Source organism: Gopherus flavomarginatus, chromosome 15 (assembly GCF_025201925.1).
Source record: "Gopherus flavomarginatus isolate rGopFla2 chromosome 15, rGopFla2.mat.asm, whole genome shotgun sequence".
Taxonomy (NCBI): domain Eukaryota; kingdom Metazoa; phylum Chordata; order Testudines; family Testudinidae; genus Gopherus; species Gopherus flavomarginatus.
In genome coordinates this window covers 1966755-1992750 of record NC_066631.1, presented here as the reverse complement: position 1 = coordinate 1992750, position 25996 = coordinate 1966755, and the positions used below count along the sequence as shown (strand labels likewise).

The 25996-nt window shown below is 42.1% G+C and overlaps 1 protein-coding gene across 7 annotated transcripts in view; it reads left to right on the top strand.

The window, feature by feature from the left end:
- Window positions 1–25996, top strand: part of MTMR3 (myotubularin related protein 3) — a 203931-nt gene that overhangs the window by 43588 nt on the left and 134347 nt on the right. Inside the window, exons 2-3 of one of the 7 annotated variants that reach the window (XM_050923680.1) lie at window positions 19502–19583; window positions 24947–25027. The exons of 4 other annotated variants lie outside the window; for them this stretch is intronic. The gene's annotated coding sequence lies outside the window, so the exon portion shown is untranslated. The remainder of the gene's footprint in view (window positions 1–19501; window positions 19584–24946; window positions 25028–25996) is intronic. 2 more of the 7 variants (XM_050923682.1, XM_050923681.1) reach the window with 2 other exon arrangements.

The window sequence follows — 25996 nt, the reverse complement described above, 5'->3', positions numbered from 1 at the left end:
CCCTGCTTCCAGCCCCAGCTGCAGTTCCTGCCGTTGCCTTGGCTCCTGGCCCAGGGCCTTCGCCTCAGCTCTGAACCCGTGTTGGCCTGGCTCTGGCCCCAGCTGCAGCTCCGGGCCCCTGAGGTCCCAGCCCCAGGCTCTGACCATGGCCCACTCCTGGCCCTGCTCCGAGTCCTGGCTCCTGGGCAGAGAGGGCTGGGGGTAGAGACAGACATATTCTGTTATGGGTAAGGGGAAGTCTGACAGAAAAAGTTTGGGGACCACTGATCTAGTCCCTGATCTGAGAGGGGAGAATTCCACCCAGAGCTAGATGAGGATTAGAGGCCTGAGACCAGAAGGCGGGGAGGGTGCTTTCAAAGAAACCAGGAGGGGTCAGAGGTGCAATTAGGTTGGTAACTGTGATTCTTGGTATCACTCTTTTTGTAATTTTATACCAAGTTTCAAGTGGTTAAGATACTCAGAACTGTAATATTATACGGATTCTTAACTTTACCTCTGTGCTTTTTTAATATGTTGCTCTATGTTGGGGCAAGAGAATGATAGAGTTTATGATTGTAGCCTGGGATTTTAAAAGGTGCTTTACTTCAGTGATATTTGGGGACTTAACTCTCTCAGTCTCCCTTGAAAGTTCAAGCCCCAAACACTCATTCTGGAATGTGCCTTTCGTTTAAAACTCTGCTCTGAAATTCAATAAAAAAAAATAAAAAAAAAATCCCTAGGTAGAGTCAATGTAGCGAAGAAGTGAGCTGTAGCTCACGAAAGCTCATGCTGAAATAAATTTGTTAGTCTCTAAGGTGCCACAAGTACTCCTGTTCTTTTTGCAGATACAGACTAACACGGCTGTTACTCTGAAAGAAATCCTGCAACTCTTGTTTTGTTTTTGAAATAAAGGAGTGTAACGCTGCATTCAAGTGAACAATAACTTTGTGTGTATGTGTTTGTGACAGAGGAGGGGAAGTCAATAAGAAAACAAGTTATTTAAAAAAGATTACTTGGTGTTAGGACTACAGTGGGTGCTTTTATAAAATAAAACATTAACATGCTTCAGTGGACTGCTTTGTAAACCCTTTAAGCTTTCATAAATACCAAGTAATTGGGCTACATGCAGAAAAGAGGGTGGTTTGAGATCATTCACCTTCCACCACAAGAGTATATGATATGTGTGTTAAGATTGGTTTAGTGATTACAGACTTTGTGTGATCTAGTTAGATGAGGATTCCTGTGCCTGCCCCCAGGCTCTTCACACTAGCCTATGTGGGTATACAGCCACACCCCTTTTTCGTAGCCATGCAATCTGCTGCTCCCCCATACAGCCCCAGTCCAGGCTTTAAGCAGTACGAAGGGCCTTCACCTAGTCTTTTGCACCACAAGTGAATTTTAGGGTATGACCAGACTACCCACCAGATCAGTGGGTAGCGATCGATCTGTTGGGGATCGATGTATCGTGTCTCGTCTAGACGCAATATATCGATCCCTGAACGTGCTCCCATCGACCCCAAAACTACACCAGAGTGAGCGGCGGAAGTGGAGTTGATGGGGGAGCCGCGGCCATTGATCCCGTGCCGTGAGGACGAGAGCTAAGTCGAAATAAGATATATCGACTTCAGCTACGCTATTCCTGTAGCTGAAATTGCGTATCTTACATCGACACCCCCTACCCCCAGTGTAGACCTGGCCTTAGCTGTGGAGAAATTTAAAATAACTTAATAGTATCTGTATTAAAAAAAACTAGTTTTTAATCCAGTAAATGTTTGTCATTGAAGTGTAGTATATGATTTAATACCTGTACTGTTCTTGAGACATGTGAGTAATAAGAATATAGTTTGCCATAGTTGTCCTGGATGTTAATCCTTGTTTATTTTAGAGCTTGTGTATGTGGTGTGGCAATGTGCACTAAAAATTCCGCGCTGTGTTAATGTAGCAATAGACAAGCTGTCATTAAATGACTGACAAAAATCTTATGTATGTTCATCCCCCTAAAGTGTCATTCATGATCTTCTTAGAAGCCACTGAATGAAATGCAAGTTAATGAATAACACAGTACAAATTGTTTCATTATACCCATGATGGAAAAGAGCCATCTAATTCTTGGATGTGATGTCAGACTTGAGAGTCAGCCAATTAGAAACTTACTCATGCTTCCACTGCTCAAACAGCTGCCACTCTGGTGGCATTCCCAGGGCAAGCTCTCAGCCTGCATTGACAGTTCAACCCAGGCTGCCAGAGTTTTAGCACAAAGCTGCTCTGGTGTCAGTTTTAAGAAGAATTAAGAGGAATACACAGAAGTATTGTTCAGAAGCTTGAAGGAAGTTGGCATCAAAGAGAGAAGGGAGCCGTCTGTAGTGCAACAGGGAGGGTTGTATAAGCAGATCATGTCTGTGAAAGTTTTAACATGGATCAAGCAAGAATAATGCCACTTTTTTCAATTATTAGTTATTCCATCATGGTTTTTATAGTGTTAGGAGGCAAAGATAAAAAGCTGTCCCCCAAATCCACCCTCAAAATGTCCTATCTTTTTCATAATAGTACTACCTGTCTACACTCTTTTTTTTCACCAGTAGTCGAAGATAGACATTTTTATCTCAAATTAGTTTTTAAGGAGGTGAGAAGCTTGAAGTATGCACATCTTTTACTCAGCAGACTCTGACTTGAAACAGATATTATAGGTGGATTCGATAACAGTATATATTGTTAAGGCTGGCTGACATTTTCCATTATAAGACTCTGTTTTCACTTGCTTACAACTTGTCAGAAATTGAGTTGTTCAGGCTGCAATTTTCAAAGTTGGGTGACTGCCTCAGGTGGATTATATAAAAAATAAGGGTTCAGGAAATGTGGTCTAGCCATTCTGAGAATGAGGTGAGGAAAAAATGTTACAAAATTGTTACAATTGTGTTGAGACACTCTAGTCTAGTGCCCCTGTGCTTGGGAGCAGAGATTCAAAATTTGGCAGAGAAACACCTTTTGTCATTCCTGAGAAAATCCACCCAAATTTGTCTGAATTGTTAGCCTCTGAAAATTTTCATTTGCGTGTGCTCAGTATAAGTTTTAGAGACTAGCAGCAAAACTATTCAAATATTCCCTCTTCACTGAGCATGTTTCACCCCCAAAGAGGTTACTGGTCATGCCCCAGCCTGGGCTGAGCAGAACATTTTCTGCAAATGCTCAGCCTAGATGAGGGGGAACACTGTACTGCCAGGCACCAGAACTGAGAGCAAGGAGACTGTATCTCTTGTCCTGTCAGTACTTCCTTAGCTAGTGCTCGTGCAGTATTTGAGGAGAAGAAGGATGCTGCCTGATTGTCGTGCAGGAGTGGAGAGGGGACAGATTGGTGGTGGGAATAAGGATGGGGACAGGAGCAGAAACAGAACAAAGCTGGCTGGAGAAATAGAAGCAAAGGAGGCTAGACACAGGGGAGAGGGAGGTAGGAACAGACGGGACAAGAGGGTTTAGATAAACACTCTTCTCCAGAATCTGGACTAGAACTCAGGATTCTTGAGTCTCAGTATTCCTCTGTGAAACCCGCTGTCAGTGTATATGTCTCATCTTCCTTTAGTGGCTGACCCACAAGAAGGATAACAACCTCTTCCTTCCCCTATGGCTTATGTGTTAGTGGCCTGTGGTGTAAATCTGAAGGTTTTTACCATACTGATAACTTGTGTGGGGTCATTGTGCTTCCATATGATACGGTTTTGTTTAAAAAAAAAAAAAGAAAAGATAAAAAGTAAATTCATTTTTAAAAACTACATTAAAAGAATATTAAAGTTGCAAAATCGAGCATTCAGAAATGAGGAATGCCAGAATTATAGTTGCTCTACAAATTTAATTTCAGCCCCCTTATGTGTTTGCATTGTAATACAGCCATTAATTACATGATTGATTTTCCACAGGACCTTTGCCTTTTTGAGTGCATAGGATGGGTTGTGTTCAGGGATTGAATCCGGGTCATGTAGTGAATGAGACTGTCGTCTGTAGGACCACTACCGTATTTGTTGTGGAAACAGGAAATTATGAAGTGATGGGGAGAGGGTTGGTCTTGGCTCACGGCTGAAGCATGTGATTGTCATCTTGGAGAACTGGAATCTATCCTTGCCTCTGCCATAAAGTTCCTGTATGATGCTGGCCTAGTCATTTACATAAAAATTTTCCACAGATGACCACTGTGTGTTCCTCATTTTCTGGGTGCCCAGCTAGAGACACTTGAGCATGATTTGCAGAAGTACTGAGCATTCAGATCTCTGGGAGCTGTGCTTTTAACAGTAAAGTGTTGCAAAAATGTTAAGTACTCTGAAAAAGCTAAATAGGTTGATTTGGGCACCCAAAATTAGTGGACAGTTGAAACAATTATTCTCTGTATCTTAATTTCCTGTCTTTTAAATGGGGATAATACTATCATTTTACCTCACAGAGATGTTGCAAAGATAAATTCATTAACATTTTTGAAGCACAATGGGGTTAAGGTGGTGAGCATCATATGAAGCCCATGAGGAAATATCTGTATTCAGTGCAGAATTTGAATAGTGTGAAGTAATTAAGACATGGGTTCACACATTGAATGATAAAGATAGAAAGAAATAGCATCCAGTTCAGTTGAGCACTGTGCATCCAGTGCAGTGAGTGAGGCAGGGGTCCTGTGGGAAAAATGGTATGTGATCATTAAATATTTTAGGCATGCATACAAGATGGCTGAATTAAAAGTTGTATAGGCAACCTTAATTTCTGGCATTCCTAACTTTTTGAGAGCTTGACTTCATAACTTTAGTATTCTTTAAATTTTTTTAACGTACATAAAACAGAAATTGAATTAATCTGGAGATGTGTATTATGGTGAGTCGTTGCAGTCTCATTAATATACAGATTTCATAGATTTCTCATGCAGTCAGCTTTGTGCCTCCCTCCATGTATATTTGCTTCTATTGTGATAGTACCCATAACAACACCAATTTGTTGTTCAAAAATGCATTACAAAATCATGTCCACCCAACTCCGGATCCTTTCCTGTGCAGCAGGTTCTACATGTTAGTGTTCAGATGTCTATCAGGAACTGAAATCTGGAAGCAGTGAGTAGGCCTCTGTGTCATGTCTTTCCCAGTAGATCTGATATCCGTGGTGCTGAAATGGTAGCTGGAAGAAATGAATACATTGTTTACTAATTGTAATGCTATATTGAGATTGAACATAAAAATTGCTGGTAGCAGAAGTGCTAGTCTATGATTTAAACCAGGGGTCTCAAACTCAGTTTACGTTAGGGCCAGTGCCAGTTCTGAAAGCCTCTCAGTGGGCCAATAATGTCACTGAAGATGGTGTTCATGCCACCTCCCGGCACATTTCCCACCCTTTTCCCTTGCTCCCTTGTCCTCATACCACCCCTGCTGACTCTGCCTGGCGACTAGTGACGCTGCCTTCATGGCTGCTTCTGCCCAGCAACTAGTGATTGTATCTTTGTCTCTCGCCCCCAGCCAATAGGAGCTGTGGGGGGCAGTGCATGGCTGCATGGGTCTCTCCTCCGCAGCTCCACGGGCAGCAGCAGGGATAGAGAACCGCCTGCAGGGAGCCAAGCTGCCCAAGGCTAATGACTCGTGCCAAGTGCAACCCCTGGGAGGGTTCCAGGAGCAGCAGGATGGAGCAATGTTAGGAGGAGGGGCATGTGAATCTTTCCTGCCTGCCCCCCCCCCCCCCTTGGCCGGCTTCCATGAGGATGAAAGAACTTTTTAGAAAGTTTCTGCGGGCTACAGTGGGGAGGTTCTCGGGCTGCAGATGGCCCACGGGCCAGGACTTTGAGACCCCTGATTTAAACAATTATACTAATGGAGGTTGTATTTTGAGAGAAAATGACAAGATTGTGGAAAAATGCAGTTGCACAGGTATCACAATTTCAGATCCAGTTGACACAAGTATACTTCTAGGTGAATGGAAAAGAGATACAGTCCATAATGGAAAAGAGAAGCAGTCCATGTGGTATTTTAGGGAGCTAATCTGTTCATCGATTCTAATTTAGTTTACCATCTACTTAGAAGATTTTTCATCCAGGACCATTCCTTGGCATGCTTTAGAACAGTGGTTCTCAGACTGTGGGTTGGGATCCCAGAGTGCATCTCGAGTCCATTTTAATGGGGTCACCAGGGCCAGGGTTAGACTCACTGGAACCTGGGACTGAAACTGAAGCCTCATTTCTTTAGCCCAGGGCAGTGAGGCTTGGGCTTGGGCTCTACCTGCGCCACCTCCCTGCAGTAAGTAATTGTTGTTGTCAGAGGTTTGAGAACTGGTACTTTAGAATAGATTTGGGTGGTAGATTGTTCCCAGGGCAATACTGTACAAACATTGTTGGTTTCTGATGTAGATCCAGAAACAAGTGTAATAAATTTATATAGAAAAATGTAAAATCAGGGCTAAGTAATTAAGTAATCCTTTTAGTGTATTATTGGATGTGTGGTGATGTTTCTGCAGTGCTGTTTTGCTTATATATAATAGAATTTTAAGAAACATTGCTTCTGATAATACTGTATGTTTCAGAGGGTAGCCGTGTTAGTCTGTGTCAGTACACCCTAATTGAATTGGCCCTGTTAGCACGGACCCACCACTTGGTAAGGCAACTCCCATCTTTTCATGTGCTATATATTTATTCCTGCTTACTGAATTTTCCACTCAATGCATTTGATGAAGTGGGTTATATCCCACGAAAGCTTATGCCCAAATAAATTTGTTAGTCTCTAAGGTGCCACAAGGACTTCCTATTGTTTTTACTGATATACTGTACTTCCTCTGGAACCCGCTGGATTAATTTCACTTAGAGATGGGTCTGCAAGTTCTTATGCCAATCAAAATAAAAGGCTGTTGGAGTATGCAGTCTGAGTTCCTATTCTTATTTATTCTTCATTTGTGTCAATGGAATTTGAAGGATTCCTTGTAAGTCAGATAAGATCCTAACAGGTTACTTAGAAAACCCTAGTTCTGTGTCTTTCTTTTCTGCTTTTTGTCTGTGGATATATAGGAGAGGAGGTTGATGGTTTTAATAACTTGTTGCTGCAATGTAATCCTACAATCTGCCATAGGCAAAATAATAGAGTCTGGTTTTCAGTTTAAACCAGTTTTCACCAGAAAATATATACCGTACACTTGGAAGTAAAGGCAGCCATTTTGTAAATAAAAACCTTTCTCAAAACAGTGCAGGATGCCCTTTTTTAATGTGGAGTGGCCTGTGTCATCTCCTAATGCTGATCTCCTAATGCAGGGGTTGGCAGCCTTTCAGAAGCAGTGTGCCGAGTCTTCATTTATTCACTCTAATTTAAGGTTTTGTGTGCCAGTAATACATTTTAACGCTTTTAGAAGGTCTCTTTCTATAAGTCTATAATAAACTATTGTTGTATGTAAAGTAAATAAGGTTTTAAAAATGCTTAAGAAGCTTCATTTAAAATTAAATTATAATGCAGAGCCGCCCCCGGACCAGTGGCCAGGACCCGGGCAGTGTGAGTGCCACTGAAAATCAGCTCGCGTGCCGCCTTCGGCACATGTGCCATAGGTTGCCTACCCCTATCTTAATGCAAAGTTGTGGCAATGTCTTACTGTACGATCTTCAAACAGGGACTTTTTGTCCTCATTATTTCATATAAACAGAGTCTGAATTTGGTTTCCAGTGCCATGTCCATATCATTCAATAGCGAAGATGAAATACAACAAGATGTCACATTGCAAATGCATATAAAACATAAGACCAAATGCTGCTGACTGAGGGTCTTATGCTGCCACCAGTGAAGTCAGTAATTTGCTGTAGTCTTCACCAGCAGCAAACCATTAATTGTATTACCATTTTTTGTCAGTTTTACCCAAAAATGGAATAAAATTGATGAACATTGGTAGGATGGCTGTAAATGTTTAATCTGTAGCTTTAATATATAGAAAATTCTCATTTTGAGTTCTCTTATGATGAAATCCAGAAGCATGATGAGTGCCTGCCAGAAACGAGGTAGAGGCTATGTATTCTGCCCTAAAGAGTGGTCTCTGTTGGACTAGTGAGGGAATTTGATTCCATAGTTGAGGATCTTCCACTTACAAAGCTTTGCCTTGATTCTCATATTCTTAAATCTAAGCATTTTAAAGTTATCCTAGACTAATTTTAGCTGCCATGATAATACATGGTGGGGTGAAGTGGAGAGGTCATTTCTCTGATAGTTGTGACTTAAATCATAGTTTTGCAGATAAAAAACAAAGCCTTGATTGCACCCTAAGTAAATAAGAATCCACTTATTAAGAATAAGAATCCAGTCTTAGGAGCTGGAGGATTCATGTAATACGCTGTCTGTGCATAACAAGCAGCCACATTCTGCACTTTAAATTAATGTTTTATGAGAAAAATAAACCTCACTGTTTCTTGATCCATGTTAATCTTTAAAATGTACACAGTCAATTTAAATTTGTACCAGAATTTCGTTGGTTTAATAAAAAAATCCAATAGAAATATTTTCAATTAAAAAAATAGACATATTTTCTTGCAATGTTGGTAACAAACATTGAAGCATTAACAACCTGAGAGTTAAATTCACTGTGAACAATGAAACTGACTTTATTGATTTTCGTTGTCCAAAGTGAGTGGCAAAAGTACACAAAGAACATAAATAGGGAAAAGTAAATGGGATTTTAAAAATTTGTTCACTTTTAATTATCTGATGTGTTGCATAGGCAAATAAATTGTTTTACAATATATGATGTTTAAATTGACAGTGCCCCTTTAAAGTGACCTTCAGTATAAGCTTGGCATTTTGGCCAGCCAGACGTGCACTATTTTGCTGGTATTCTGTTCCATCTAGCTAATACTGGTTTCCACAGCTTCATTCTAAAATAATATACACATTAATTAAAATACTACTAGCCATGGGTCAAGAGGCATATGAAGGGTGAATCCCTACCAGTGAGGACCAGAGACTGTCCTCATGAGATGTCGTGGTGGGCGTGTGCTATGTATAGACCACCGGATCAGAAGGATGAGGTGACGAAGCTTTCTTCAGTCAACTAACTGAAGTTTCCAGATCACAGGCTCTGGTTCTAATGAGGGACTTCAGTCACCCTGACATCTGCTGGGAGAGCAATACAGCAATGCACAGACAATCCAGGAAATTTCTGGAGAGTGTTGGGGACAACTTCCTGGTACAAGTGCTGGAGGAACTTACTAGGGGCCTTGCTCCTCTTGACCTGCTGCTTACAAACAAGGAAGAATTGGTAGAGAAAGTAGAAGTGGGTGGAGACCTAGGCAGCAGTGACCATGAGATGGCTGAGTTCGGGATCCTGACAAAAGGAAGAAAGGAGAGTAGCAAAATACAGGCCCTGGACTTCAGAAAAGCAGACTTTGACTCCCTTGGGGAACTGATGGGCAGGATCCCCTGGGAGGCTAATACAAGGGGGAAAGGAGTCCAGGAGAGCTGACTGTATTTTAAGGAAGCCTTATTGAGGGCGCAGGAACAAACCATCCTGATGTCCAGAAAGAATAGCAAATATGGCAGGTGACCATCTTGGTTTAAGAATGAAATCTTCAGTAAGCTTAAACTCAAAAAGGAAGCTTACAAGAGGTGGAAATTTGGACAGATGACTAAGGAGTAATATAAAAATATTGCTAGAGCTTGCAGGGGTGTAATCAGGAAGGCCAAGGCACAACTGGAGTTGCAGCTAGCAAGGGATGTGAAGAGTAACAAGAAGGATTTCTACAGGTATGTTAGCAACAAGAAGGTCAGGGAAAGTGTGGGACCCTTACGGAATGGAGAAGGCAGATGATGTGGAAAAAGCTGAAGTACTTAATGCTTTTTTTGCCTCGATCTTCACAGACAAAGTCAGCTCCCAGATTGCTGCACTAGGCAACACAGCATGGGTAGGAGGTGACCAGCCCTCAGCAGTGAAAGAACAGGCTAAGGACTATTTAGAAAAGCTGGACACGCACAAGTCCATGGGTCTAGATCTAATTCATCCAAGGGTGCTGAGCGAGTTGTCTGATATGATTGCTGAGCCATTGAACATTACCTTTGAAAACTAGTGGCGATCGGAGGAGATCCCGGACGAATGGAAAAAGGCAAATATAGTGCCCATATTTAAAAAGGGAAGCAATAGAACCCAGGGAAATACAGACTGGTCAGCCTCACTTCAGTCCCCAGCAAAATCCTGGAGCAAGTCCTCATGGAATCAATTTTGAAGCACTTGGAGGAGAGGAAAGTGATCAGGAACAGTCAGCATGGATTCACCAAGGGCAAGACATGCCTGACCAACCTGATTGCCTTCTATGATGAGATAACTGGCTCTATGGATATTGGGAAAGCGGTGAATGTGATATATCTTGACTTTAGCAAAGCTTTTGATATGGTCTCCCACAGTATTCTTGCCAGCAAGTTACAAAAGTATGGATTGGGTGAATGGACTATAAGGTGGATAGAAAGCTGGCTAGATTGTTGGGCTCAACAGGCAGTGATCAACAGCTTGATGTCTAGTTGGCAGCCGGTATCAAGCGGGGTACTCAGGGGGTCGGTCCTGGGGCTGGTTTTGTTCAACATCTTCATTAATGATCTGGATGATGGGATGAATTGCACCCTCAGCAATTTTGCAGATGACACAAAGCTGCGAGGAGAGGTAGATACTCTGGAGGATAGGGATAGGGTCCAGAGTGTCCTAGACAAATTGGAGGATAGGGCCAAAGGAAATCTGATGAGGTTCAGCAAGGAGAAGTGCAAAGTCCTACACTTAAAAAGGAAGAATCCCATGCACCGCTACAGGCTGGGGACCGACTCGCTAAGCAGCAGTTCTGCAGAAAAGGACCTGGGGATTACAGTGGACGAGAATCATAGAATATCAGGGTTGGAAGGGACCTCAGGAGATCATCTAGTCCAACCCTCTGCCCAAAGCAGGATCAATTCCCAACTAAGAGAAGCTGGATATGAATCAGAAGTGTGCCCGTGTTGCCACGAAGGCCAGCGGCATATTGGGCTGTATTAGTAGGAGCATTGCCAGCAGATTGAGGGAAGTGATTATTCCTCTTTATTTGGCACTGGTGAGGGCACACCTGAGTATTGTGTCCAGTTTTGGTTCCCCCACTACAGAAGGGGGGATGTGGACAAATCGGAGAGAATCCACTGGAGGGCAATGAAAATGATTAGGGGGCTGGGGCACATGACTTATGAGGATAGGCTGAGGGAACTGGGATTATTTACTCTGCAGAAGGGAAGCATGAGGAGGGATTTGATAGTAGCCTTCAACAACCTGAAAGGGGGGTTCCATAGAGGATGGAGCTCGGCTGTTCTTACTGGTGGCAGATGACGTAACAAGAAGCAGTGGTCTCAAGTTGCAATGGGGGAGGTCTAGGTTGGGCATTAGGAAACACTATTTCACTAGTATGGTGGTGAAGCACTGGAATGAGTTACCTAGGGAGGTGGAATCTGCTTCCTTAGAGGTTTTTAAGGCCCGGCTTGATAAAGCCTTGGCTGGGATGATTTAGTTGGTGTTGGTCCTGCTTTGAGCAGGGGATTGGACTAGATGACCTCCTGAGGTCTCTTCTATGATTCTCTGAGAAGCCTCCTCCACAGACTCAGCTGCTGTGGTGAGCAGTGGGATTCTTACCAGAAGGGCTTGTAAAATTTATCAGACACTTACAAACTGAGAGATACAAAATACAAAAATGGGGATGGATGCAGTGCTTCAGTAAGAAGATTCAGCATTTGACCCTGTAGTGAATATCCCAGTTACCCTGCCACCATCTACTGGGAAATGGGAAAGGGGCTAGGATTTCTACTATGATTCTGTCCCTGGACCCTAATTGTGGACTCTTTCATATAACCCCTTGGCTGGTAAATATCAGAGATCTAAGTCTTCCCTCCCTCCTCACTTTCCTTTTTTCTGCCAACTCAGGTAGACAAGATGGCGTTGGCCACATTCAACTCATATTTGTGAAGTGTTCTTCACAACCCTAAGGGTTAGAAGCTTCATTTTTGTTTTGAATGAAGTGATAAATTCTAAACAAATAGATAACAAGGTATTGGTCGTAGGCTTGGAATTTCCATACCAGCCTTTTGCTGGTAGGTGTCTGAAATTTGAGGTCCTCTTTCCACCCTACTCCTCCTGGTTGATGGAATGGAGAATGTATTTTTTTTTCTTAAACTCCCTCCTCCTTCCTACACACTCCAGAGTTTCCTGACTTATAGGGGAGAGGGTCTTCTGCTAGTCTAGCTCTTCATTTTTGAATTGTCCTCAACAAGAAGATACTGAAAAACATGCTGTACCTAAATAGGCTGGCCTGAATATGCATTATATGTCCATTATTGGCCAGCCAACCATATTTACTCAAAGTTATAGCTCCATCAAGGGTAGCATCCTTACCTAGTCAACCCCAATGAAGTGCTAAGGTCATTTATATTAAGAAACCAGAAACATAGATGTGAATTATTCAACTTCTTTTTGCCTCTATATCAAAAATGGTTTTGACTCATTTTTTTAGTTAAAAACATATGCAGTTATGTAGGGAAAGTATAAATGGACAAATGTTTCCTTAGCTATCATTTGCTGGACTTCTGCGATTCATATTTCCTGTAAATTTCATAGTAACGTTTAAGTACACATGTAGCACATTCCCTAAATTCAGAATTGCATGTTAGACTAAATCATGGTTCTTAACCAGTGGGTTGAGACACCAAGGATGACTATGAGTAGATTTCGAGGTGTCACGACCACCCTTCCTTTCTTTATTGCTAGGTGAGAGGGGAGTCCCAAAACATATGGAAGGGAGGGAGGTTCCAGATCTTTTCTGTTGTAACATGAGGGTCACAGAATGGGTAAAGTTGGGACCCACTGGACTTAATGTTCCACAAAAAGCTAATTTGATTTATTGCATAGGGCTGTAAGAGCACTTGAGAATATTTAATTGATAAATATTACAGTTTATCAAAGTTAAATAATCCAGTTAGCACCTTTTAAAAAAAGTCTGTAAATACGTATTTACTTAGCCCTAATTGCTTAAGTAAATAATGAATCTTCAAGAATCACTTAAACTGAATCCACATATGTAAATTTGAGTACATAAATAGCATTTTACAAAGGTGTCCTAAACACACTTTTTAAAAGTACGATTGGAAGGTTTGGAAATTTACTTTAATTCCATTCCCACAGAAATGGAACACATACACAAACTGTTTAAATATTGAAGGTTTGATTATTAAGATTTCTGAATCCAGAAAATTTAGATTTTACACTGATACTCTCTGTTCAGTCTAAATTCCTGACTTGGTTAATTTAGCTCCGTTTACAGATGTTTGTATATTATTATAGGTACAAATGTTTTCCCCTTTCTCCCTACTGTTGTCATTTATAGGGTCCCTTGTATGTTTAAATTGTTGACTGCTGATAACTATTTTGTTTTTTACCTGCAGTACCTACTGAATGTGTATTTTGGTTGAAGAATTCTACATCCAGAATTGTTGTTTAAAAATGATATAGTCAGTTTGTGATGCTTGCATCCGAAAATGTTGTTGTTTTTCCTATTGCAAGTAAACTCTAAGATTACTGTAAATAAAAGAGATGGGAAAGAAAAAACCCCACTTATTTTTCCTTTTTCAGTTTCCTTCCATTGTGCATTTTGTGTGTAGTAAGTTTAACTAGTGATGGAGCATTCCTTTCTTTCAGCCTACAAGAGGGGGTGTTTACTAGTGATAGCAGCAGCAGAGTTTAAACTGAAGCTGTAGTGACAAGTAAGCAGCAGGCAGCTTTGTGCACAGAGAGAAAAGAAAACTGGTTAGCCCTAGCACAATTAACTTGAGCTGATGTTGCTCTCAGGTCTGCCTCAAAGATCTTTCAAACACAAGCAGAGGAGCAGAAAAACTCCTGTGTCTGTGTGTGTGTGTGTGTGTGTGTGTGTAACAGGGTTAGAAAATAATCAGGACAATGTTTAAAGAGTGTTATATCAGAAAAGAAAAACAGAAGTTGACACTGTGTCTTAATGAAAAACTTTTCCTTGTATGCTTATATATGACAAGGTCACATGCATACATTTCTGTGTAAAGGAGATAACAGATACTTCTGGTTAAAAGAAATGTTCCTGCAGGGCATTTAGAAATTGAAGCAGGTCAAGCAAGTGATGTTGGGCTCTTGGCCTTTTTATCGTAAGGGTGGATGACACTATGGAACAGGTATTTGGACTGATTTCTAGCAAATAGAATGGTTTAGGGATCGTAATAGAACCAGCCTGTTGCTTGGTTAATTTCCAAAATGCAAAATTTAACTACTAAGTTAATCAGAATGGTAGATGCTCTTGTGATTTCACACTTACTGGCTGTTTGTACTAACTTTTTCCCTGTGAAAGTGACTCTTAACTAATGCAAGGGAAGAGAGAATTTTAGTTTTAAAATTTTATGAAAAGAGAATCCAAATTTTTTTTTTAATTTGTTAGCTTTTGAGTGCTTTTCATCCAGCTTTCTTTTCTGTGTATTGTGATTGTGACTAAAACAATGTAAATGCACAGTACTGTGTAAATACTTTGTAGTGGCTTTGGGCCAGGCTAAGCCTACTTTTTCATCTATGCTTACATACAGTGACAACCTTTTTCTTTCTGTTATGGTCCTTGCTCCAGTCAGATGATGCCTTTGTCATCTCCAAGTTGCATCACTGAAATGTGCTGTTGATGGGACTGGCTATACCTGAAGACAACTTAGAAGATTTTGCTGGTGCAAAAGACAGCTCTGTACTTTCTTAACAGTTCCATGCAGGGAGCAGGAGGTGTATGGATTGTACTGGCATCCTGTTTGTTTCCGACTGTAATTCAGGATGTTGATTTTGAACTATAAATCCTGCTATGATTTGGGTATTGAGATGCAGATCCTCAGCTGGTATAAGTGGATTTACACCAGCTGAGTATCTGCACTGGATACCTGAAACACTACCCTTGTTTTATCTTGACATTTTATAGCAGTTGTCATACTCAAACTACCTGTCCCCAGATTTGTACTGCAGAGTGATAGGGCAGGACATTCTCCGTAGTGGACCTTCAATTGTGGAACTTCTTTCACTAAGCAGCACCACAGTCTGATACAGCCAGCTCAATTTTCAGGTCATGCTCATCTGTTTGTTCAAGCTTGTTCAGAGAAGTGTTGAGAAAGTATTCTTTAATTTGATTTATGGTACAGGTTTTCACAGAAGAAGTCCAATGAGAAAATTAATTAGAAAAATAGTAAGGAAAATACTACACTAGGAAAGTGCAGTAATGAATTTCATTATCCTAGAAAATATTTTTACAATATTTCTTAGCATGTCTGAATATTTAAAGACTAGCTGTATTAGCTCCCACTTTAAAAGGAGATCAGAATATATGTAGCTCATCATAGAAGTAGCATGTCTGGGGCTCTGCCCCGGAGCGGCCATTTGCCTCTCTGGTTTTTTGGTAGGCTTGCGTCAGCTCCTTTGGTTTCATGCGGCACTGCTGCGGGTCCCTGTTATGGCCTCTGTCCTTCATGCCCTTTGAGATTTTTTTCAAATATTCCAGCATTTCGTCTTTTGGAACGGAGTTCTGATAGCATGGATTCGTCTCCCTATACAGTGATCAGATCCAGTACCTCCCATTCGGTCCATGTTGGAGCTCTTTTGCGATTCTGGGACTGCATGGTCACCTGTGTTGATGAGCTCTGCATGGTCACCTGTGCTGATCAGCTCTCCACACTGGGCAAACAGAAAATGAAATTCAAAAGTTTGCGGGGCTTTTCCTGTCTGCCTGGCCAGTGCATTGGAGTTGAGAGTGCTGTCCAGAGTGGTCACAATGGAACACTCTGGGATAGCTCCCGGAGGCCAATACTGTCGAATTGCGTCCACACTACCCCAAATTTAACCCAGCAATGTCGATTTCAGCGCTAATCCCTTTGTTGGGGAGGAGTACCAAAATCAATTTTTAAGAGCCCTTTAAGTCAGCAGAAATTACTGCATTGTGTGGACGGGTGCAGAGTAAAATTGATCTAACGCTGCTAAATTAGACCTAAACTCATAATGTAGACCAGGGCTTTGTCTCTTAATTGTTTCTGTCAGTCCTCCCTGCCCCCTACTGATTGCCAATTGACTTAATTTGCCGCAACTGACCCATCCTGTCCTTTTCCCAAACCCCTTCAGTTCCCTCCAACCTAATCACCATCTGCTTAAAAACATCCCCCAATTTATATACCTATACGCTAAGCTCAGATCCCCTCTTCTCCTGTCTACAGCTCAGAGCTACCCACGCAGCTCTGAACCTTTTCCTACCTAACATCCCCAGGCTCAGAATGCCAACACAGTGTGAAGGAAGCAGAGAGGGAGAACACAGAATAGAGGACGAGGGAAAAGGAGAAACCACAGAATAGATTAATAAAGAGTAAATTAGACCTCCAGTGCCCAGTGGATTTGCAGTGCGTGTCAGGGAAATTTTATCCCACTTTGTACACAACTGCTCACATTTACAATACAATATTCTGTTGGCTTCTAAAGTATTGAATGAATGAAAACAAGAAGTCAGGAGAGAGGACGTGAAATTTCACAGAGGAAGTGAAAGATTCTTCCATTTTTCTGCCGTAATGGAAGGTTGAAGCTGTTGGAGTGTTTTCCCCAGTGCTGAGGCGGATGCAGGAGAATCCTGGTACACGGGGTCTTAACTCCAAATAGAGATTTTCTCTAAAGTATCAAAGAAAAGAGGATTTTAGTGTAATCCCATTTAAGGTTGAAATAATTGTTTAACATATGATTATTTGCAGCAGATTATCAATCTGGAAAAAATATAGATACTTTATAATGAAGGATTCTGCCTTTGCTCTCCCTTTCCATTGCAATGATAAATTTCAAACTGCTTCTGGCTGTTAGATAATATGACAGTAGTGGTCTGGGCCGTGCTTTTATCTGACTCTTCTCTCATTTGAATCTTTGCTTGCTGCCCGAAACTTCAGAATTTTTTACATTGGCAGTTACTTCTGAGTTCCATTTCTTATGGAGATGTGAGAGGTAATCTCAAATTTCAACCAGAGTGCAAAGATAAATCAAGATAAGCATATTAATCAAATGACTTTTTTTAAAATGTGGATTAATGCCCAACCCTAACTAGGGATTGTGAGGAGTGAAGAAAACTATCATATCCCCATTTTCACAGAGTTCTACAGAGAGCCAAATCAGTCACCACTTATGCTCTGAGATTAGCAATGCCTGGATTTAATCTTGAGTAACTGTTTAGAGAGGCTTCACCAAAACAAAACCTTGTAAAAGTTCTTGAATTTGTAGACATAAAATATATTTTTTTCCTTGATGAAGCTGGTCATCTAGGAAATTGTGTAGACAGACAGGAATCCAAGTGAAGTAAAAGGCTCATTAGGTAGCATCTGAGTTACAGAAATTGCCTAAAACTTGAGTTTGGAGGAAGGAAATTCAGTGTGGCTGAATGCTCTTTGTTCATTCTCTGTCACCCCATTTGTTCATATGTATATGTCTAGCTACTGGCCCAATGGACACTATATTCTAAACTGGGAAACCAACTCCCTAACTAATCCAAGGAGGTATATCACAGAGAAGAACAGTGCTGGAATAAAACAGTAACTATTTCCTGGAAAGTCTCCTGCTTTCCCTCCCTATTTATGTGTTTTAGGGTTTTCTTTAGATATCAGCCTCAATATATCCAGTTGCAGGAGACACTCTTGGGTATAGGCCTGCAGATTCAAGGGTCTCTTATCTGCTGCTGTGGTTTTCAGCTCAGTCACAAGACCACATGGTGCCCAATTCCAGAGTTTTCACCATTCCAACGAATATGTAACCTTCTGATGTTTTGAGAACTTGGAATAAGAAGCTGTGAGGGGAATAGGAGTAAAAGGAAACAAGAGCAGGGGAGAAATAAACAGAAAAGAAGTAAAGTTGAGAGTAAGGAAAACGAAGTGGACAAACAAAGGAAAGAAAGTGACAGGTGTGCCATTATGTGGTCAAAAAAAAAGTGGAGAGGTGCCCATTTACCAAACTGCCAAGGGGTATGTCTGTGAGCCACTCCATTGAAGTATTTAAAAATAACAAAATAAGGAACTTCTTATATGAAACCATATTTACATAACATTAGGTTGCGACATAACATGGCACAATCAAAGCAGAAATGCTATACTTGAGCAAACAAAAAAAACCCAAACCCTTTTTTAAAGGTGATTGTCAAAGAAAGAAACAAAATTGTGCATCTTCTTTTCTGCTTCTTCATGATGAAGGCTAAACAAGATTTGGGTGGTTTTTTTTTTCTTTCCAAAAGCTCTTCCCCTCACTTTGTCTTGCCTTGTAAATATTAGGAATGTAAAATCTTGCCTTTCGCGTTTTTGCTGGAAGTTTCTTTGGAGGTTCAGAGAAGTGGATTGGGAGCTTCCCGGGGCTTAAATTGACAGGGCAGGTGTAGGGTTACCAGATAGAAACTGTGAAAAAACGGGACAGGGGAGGGGACTAATAGGCACTGTGACAAAGTTCCTCCTCTACCTTGGTGGGTCCTGCGCTTATTGGCAGATTTGCTCACCTCAGTGATCTTCCCCACAGTCTGGGTCAACTCCTCCTGTGTCTGATCAGGAGCTGGGAGGTTTAGGGGGAACTCAGGCCCCCCCTCTACTCCAGGTTCGAGCCCAGGGCCCTGTGGATTGCAGCTGTCTGTAGTGCCTCCTGTAACAGCTGCATGACAACTACAACTCCCTGGGCTACTTCCTCATGGCCTCCTCCAAACACCTTCTTTATCCTCACCACAGGATCTTCCTCCTGGTGTCTATAACGCTTGTACTCCTTAGTCCTCCAGCAGCACACCCTCTCAGTCTCAGCTCCTTGTGCCTCTTGCTCCCAGCTCCTCACATGCACTCCTCTCCTCTGGCTCACCCTCACCTGACTGGAGTGAGCTCCTTTTTAAACCCAGGTGCTGTGATTAGCCTGCCTTGATGGCTGCAGATGTTCTAATCAGCCTGTCTGCCTTAATTGGTTCTAGCAGGTTCCTGATTACTCTAGTGCAGCCCCTGCTCTGGTCACTTAGGGAACAGAAAACTACTCATCCAGTGACCAGTATATTTGCCCTCTACCAGACTCCTGTACCCCACTGGCCAGGGTCTGTCACAGCACCTATATAAGAAAAAATCCCCAAAAATGGGACTGTCCCTTTCAAAATAGTACATCTTGTCACCCTAGGCAGATGGGTTAAATTTTTAACTAAGATAGCTTTTCTCCCAACAGTTTGCCAGAATTTGAATTAAATAGATGTTAACAAAGGAAAGCTTAACTAAAAATACCATCTGTTCATAGTTCATTGCCATGGTATTTGTGATGTCATAACGCTACTATTTCTTCAGTTCTCCATAGAGTCTTCTAGGAAAAACGGGATAAACAAGACCTAAATTCCTAAATGTAATAAACAACTAGAATAAAACAGTTTGGTGGGTGGGTGAGGGTGAGTCTTTTATAACTTCTTTATATATTTGAAAAGAAGAAAAAGAGAGACACAAACTTATTTATTTTCCTTTACATGTCATCTTTAACTTCTTAGGACTCAATCCTACAGACTCTTACTCATATGAAGAATCCCACTGAAGCTAAAGACAGTACTTGTTGAAGTTGGACTTCTGCAGGTGAATAAGGTTTTGTACAGTCATGCCCATTTTTATGCACTTAATTGTGCCTGTGTATTGCAGATACTATCTCTGAAGTTTTAGCCTCATGATAATTAAATTAATCGTATATTTTAAGTACGTCATCACCTGGCCACAGCGTGCATGTGGGAAATTAACACATCCCCATTGTTAACATTATTAAGCCATGTCAATCCATAGCAGAGTTATAGACTAGAGTATCAAATGAGATGTGGCTTTCTTTATGCTACTCAGGTGGGGCAAAAAGGCCAGAATCTGAACACAAATGGCCAGCAGGAAATTCTCTTGGTGGCATGAAGCGGACCCAGATGGCTCCTGTGCCATCAGCCCTCTGTCCCACCGTAGGGGCATATCATAGATATGATCAGCATCAGGGGAGGGTAAGTAGTGGAGTTATGCCTATTCTCCACTGCTGTAGTGTCCTTAATGGTATAACTTAAAGCAGCCATGTAGGTGCTCTGACTCTCGTCGGGCTGGGACCAGCACAGACTGGCCTTTAGAATTTGGGAGCTGTAACTAGTTTTCTGGCCCTTTCATCTCGGGTCAAATGCAGTTCTGTCAGTACACGTCTACCCCGATATAACATGGCCTGATATAACGCAGTAAAGCAGCGCTCCGGGGATGTGGGGCTGCACGCTCTGGCGGATCAAAGCGGTTTCACCTATAATGCAGTAAGATTTTTGGCTCCCAGGGACAGTATTATATCGGGGTAGAGGTGTATTAATTTCAAATGTGACAGTATTTAAATTTTATTATGTTAAAAATAAATCACCAGCTGTAAGAATACTGTATAGCCAATCACTCTCCTACATCAGAAACTGAGACTGTTACCCTCTCTGCTGGTTGGTATTTGTAAGATGATAGCTTAATTCAGCATGGTATTTCTTGGTATAGCCCAGAGGTGGGCCACATCTGGGCCGCGGGACCCTCTTGCCTGGCCCCTGAGCTCCTGGCCCTGGAGGCTAGTCCCCGGCCCCTCACCCGCTGTTCCTCCTCCCCTGCAGCCTCAGCTCACTGCGCTGCTGGTGCAGTGCTCTGGATGGCAGGGCTGTGAGCTCCTGGGGTAGTGCAGCTGCAGAGCCCGGACTGACCTGGTGCTCTGTGCTGTGCCATGGCGTGGCTGGCTCCCACCGGGCGGCATGGCTGCCTGTCCTGGTGCTCTGGGTAGCACGCCTGTAGCACTGCCAGCCACCGGTGTGACGGGTTGGATCACAGAACCCCTCCTAGGAGCTGCCACCCGATGTGCCAAGACTGCTTCTGTTCCTGACTTCTCTGCCAGTTTGGAGCCCCAGCGCCCTGTCCTGCTGAGCCAGACACTCTCGTCTGCTCCAACACAGACCCAGGGTCTGAATTACTTGCCCCAAAGCTGCAGGTATACCTGAAAGCAGCTCACAGAAGTGTTTCTGTCTTTAACACTCAGATGCCCAACTCCCAGTGGGGTCTAAACCCAAATAAATCCGTTTTCCCCTGTATAGAGTGTGACAAAGTTCCTCCTCTACCTTGGTGGGTCCTGCGCTTATTGGCAGATTTGCTCACCTCAGTGATCTCCCCCACAGTCTGGATCAACTCCTCCTGTGTCTGATCAGGAGTTGGGACGTTTGGGGGGAACCCGGGCCTGCCCTCTACTCCGGGTTCCAGCCCAGGGCCCTATGGATTTGTAGCTGTCTATAGTGCCTCTTGTAACAGCTGTGTGACAGCTACACCTCCCTGGGCTAGTTCCCCATGGCCTCCTCCAAACACCTTCTTTATCCTCACCGCAGGACCTTCTTCCTGGTGTCTGATAACGCTTGTACTCCTTAGTCCTCCAGCAGCACAGCCTCTCAGTCTCAGCTCCTTGTGCCTCTTGCTCCCAGCTCCCCACACGCACTTCCTCTCCTCTGGCTCCTCCCCATCTGACTGGAGAGAGCTCCTTTTAAAACCCAGGTGCCCTGATTAGCCTTGATTGGCTGCAGGTATTCTAATCAGCCTGTCTGCCTTAATTGGTTCTAGCAAGTTCCTGACTACTCTAGCGCAGCCCCTGCTCTGGTCACTCAGGGAACAGAAAACTACTCGTCCAGTGACCAGTATATTTGCCCTCTACCAGACTCCTGTACCACACTGGCCTGGGTCTGTCATAAGAGCTTATACAGGGTAAACTCGTAAATTGTTTGCCCTCTATAACACTGATAGAGAGAGATGCACAGCTGTTTGCTCCCCCAGGTATTAATACATACTCTGAGTTAATTACTAAGTAAAAAGTGATTTTATTGAATAAAGAAAGTAGGATTTAAGTGGTTCCAAGTAGTGACAGAACAAAGTAAGTCACCAAGCAAAATAAAATAAAATGCGCAAATCTATGTCTAATCAAACTGAATACAGATAATCTCACCCTCAGAGATGCTTTAGTAAGTTTTTTCCTCAGACTGGAGACTTTCCAGGCCTGGGCATAATTCTTTCCCTGGTGCAGCTCTTGTTCCAGCACAGGTGGTAGCCAGGGGATTCTTCATGATTGCTCCTCTCTTTAGCCAGCTGAAGGCCAAATGGAGGGGTCTCCCAGGGGTTTAAATAGACTTTCTCTTGTCGGTGGAGACCCTCTCCTCACCCCTATGCAAAGTCCAGCTCCAAGATGGAGTTTAGGAGTCACCTGGGCAAGTCACATGTCCATGCACGACTCACAGTTTTTACAGGTAGCATCCATTGTTTATATGCTACCTTGAGAGTCCTCAAGTAGACTTCTTATGTGGATTGGTGTATTCCAAGATCCATTGTCCTTTAAGTGCTTCTTGATTAGGTACTTAATTTCAACATTCCTTCTCCAGGAACTGACCAAATCCTCTACTAATGTTATTTAGAAATCAAGCCAGTACACAGCCAACATTCATAACTTAGAATACAAAAATGATACATGCATACAAATAGGATGAATGCATTTAGTAGATCATAACCTTTACAGAAATATGTTACATGGCATATGTAGCATAAAACACATTCTAAGCATATTTCCATGAAGCCTTGTGGGAGATATCTGTCACAACTGGTGCTCCAGGTAGCGCGGTAAGGGGGCAGGGAGCAGGGGGTTTGGATAGAGGGCAGGGGAGTTCGGGGTGTTAGTCAGGGGCAGTGGTGTGGGTAGGGGCTGGGATAGTCAGAGGGTGGGGAACAGGGGGATTGAATGCGGGTAGGGGTCCTGGTGGTGGGGGGGGGCAGTCAGGAAGGAAGGGGGGTTGGATGGAGCAGCAGGGGGCAGTCAGGGGACAGGGAACAGGGTGGTGGTGGATGGGGCAGGAGTCCCAGAGGGGCTGTCGGGGCGAGAAGTTGGGGGGAGGGTGTCAGATAGGGGCGGGGACCGGGCCATGCCTGGTTGTTTGGGGAGGCAGAGCCTCCCCTAACTGGCCCTCCATACAATTTCGGAAACCAGATGTAGCCTTCAGGCCAAAAAGTTTCCCCACCCCTGGCATAGCTTGTTGTTTTTTGGCCCAAGTTTCTGACTTAGGAAGTGATAACATTTTAGCTGCTTATCTATGACCAGCAGCTTTACAGAGGAATGCTAATGAATCTGTCCTGAAGTAGTTTCCAAATACTGCCAGAAATAAACTTCTGTAATGTCTTGCTCGGTCTCCATGTCAAACCAAGTTTTGTGCAACTGAGCAACTGTAAAACGGAGCTTTGTGCAGTAAGCTTGGTTTGAGATTAAGATTGAGACTGTAAGTTTAAGATTGCTTGATAATCAGGCCATGTTCTTTCTGCTTCATATGTCACTGCTAACCATCATCAATCATAAAGACTCTGGAATTGGAAATTTAACCTGCAGTTTTGCTCAACTGTGCAAGGCATAATAAAATACAGTTTCTCTGTATCCTACTTTTTTAGCCTGTTTGTTTTAGTAATTGTGATTATTAGTGGCACATTTATACTTTCTTGTATCTTACAAGATAAAACATTGATAGTGCAAGATTTTTTTATTGTAGCTGAAAGTTAATGTGAGTCTGTGTTCTTCTTTAAAGTATATTGACTAAATACTGTTTTAAAACTCCTTGTGCTTGATAGACTTTGCTCCTATGTTTGTGTTTTTGTTTTTCAGTTCTCTCCTCCAAGCACCTCAGACCTAAAATTAGATATCCCTGTTTTTTGTGTACTGGAAGTATTATTTTCTTTTTTTAGTCTTTCCTGTTGTAAAGCACTAACTAATTTAGACAATGCATATGTAAGAAAATAGAGATTTTTAACTAGAATCTGATTAAGGGGTATATCTCCATTGATAGATGTCACATTGGTAGACTATTACCATTGATAGAATGGTATTTCTGTTTAAATTAGATTTTCCTGGCTCATATGCCTCTGTCATGCCATTAGGGTGGTTTAAAAGTTATTGTAAAGAACAACACAAGTAGTTTACTGAGTGTGTGGAAGTGGTATTCCATCTGTTTGGTTACTTGCATACTTCTAGAAATGGCTGGTTTCAGACAGGAGTTTTAATTTTGGGGTTCTGGTATTCCATTTAGCATACAGTTTTTTAGCCTCGTGATTTCATTTGTCAGAGTAATCATACAAATGTGATGAAAGATGCCTGTGGATCCTAGGTGAAGTCATTGCATAGGAATGAGGCAAATTAGACATTTCACCCCTACAGAGGCTGGGCTTTTGCATAGTTGGGGCAAAAATATTTTACATTAATACTTTCAAAGGTATCTGTTTGCATAATTTTAGGTAACTTAAAAAAATTGGGATTAGGAAGAAATTTTTTAGGTGGAGATAATTGTCCACTTGGGTTTTTTTACACTCTCTGTAATGCATCTGGTACTAGGGATGGTCAAAGAGAAGATAACAGATTAGATGGCCACTGATCTGATGCAGTACGTCTGCTCCCATTAATGGTTTTGTTTTTTCAATTTGACTTTTTTTGCGGGAGGCGGGGGGAATAAAAAGCCAAATCTATTGCAAGTCTGGTGTAGATACTAGCTTTCTCAAACTCTGTTGCTGAATAATATCTTCTAATACTTCTCTGTTGGGAAGAGGGTTGAAAAACAGTTGCAATACCTTATGGGCAACTTTTCTGACCCATACCCTTCTAAGAGTCAGACTTTAACTGGAACCCTATGTGCTTCATAAATCTGTATGACCCCTTCAAAGCCTGTTGCTTTCACCAATAGAAGTTGGTCCAGTAAAAGATATTACCTCACCCACCTTCAGGTATACTGAGATGTGGCTAATTATGAGGTCTCATGCAGTAGCCAGCAGTTGTTGACTTTTCATTTTTAAACTGGGAAGAGTTGTGTGGCAATTGAGTTTAATATCCTGTTTTTGAAAAAAAAGAAATGCTTTTCTGATTGAAGACTTTTAAAGTACAGTCTTTGATTTTGCAGCTCTCAATGTGAGGTGTCAGAAAAGCAACATCTGAAACTTGCTGGGACAAAGAAGACTCATTTGTTACCTATCACTATTTGGTAAGTTTATAGATTTTATCTAGACAAGTTTTGCTGCTGGTTTCCAGAGCTATGATTGATTAGTCTGTTCATGAAATAAGAGGCAAACTAAGGTCAACACCCTCTCAAAAATACTTTCAAGTCATCTCTACCCTCATGGTGGAGGGTAAAAGATTTATCCTCTGCCCAGTGTCAGCTGTCTCACCTGCCTCTCAGGCCGTGTCTACACTACCACTTATATCGGCAAAATGTATGTCAATCATCGGCATGGAAAACTCCCCCATCCTCCTGAGTGACATAAGTTTCGCTGGCATAAGGGGTAGTGTGCACAGCGCTATGTCGGCAGGAGAAGTTTTCACTGATACAGCTGTGCCATTGTAAGCTTGCTAGTGTAGACATGACATTAGATAAAAAAAACCAAACCATCTCCTGGAGTGCTTAATGCCCCCATCTTGCCACCTTTTTTAATCAAAACCTTCCGTTTCCTACCCGCAACTTCTACTGTGCACTTAAGGGTTGTTAGAACAAAAATCTGTATCACACTGGACATTTTGAGGGCAGTACAAAATCTATGTTAATACCAAAATAATGAAATTCAGGTGCTGGGAAAGGAAGGAAGGGAAAGAGTATTAAATACTGGGGTCTCTCTCTCTCTCTCTCTCTTTCCCTTTTTCTTTCTCTCCTACTTTACTTTGTTCTCAGCACTAAGCAGATATCTTTACATATCTTTAAATGTGAGATTATAAACTTTACTAGGCATCTTGCTCTTTCAGCCAGGACATGTGGATGGAGAGGGTAACAGGAGAAACATAAACACCTTAGTTCGTCAGAAATTAACAGAAATACAGTGACAATAGAAAGAATAGCCCCATACTTTGAAAACTTTATAGCAGAACTGGTAAGCCACAGAATGAAGTTTTATTTTTAAGAACAAAGATTACTAGCAACCAGCTGTCTAGGAATACAGATTTGAACTTGAGAGTCAGGTTT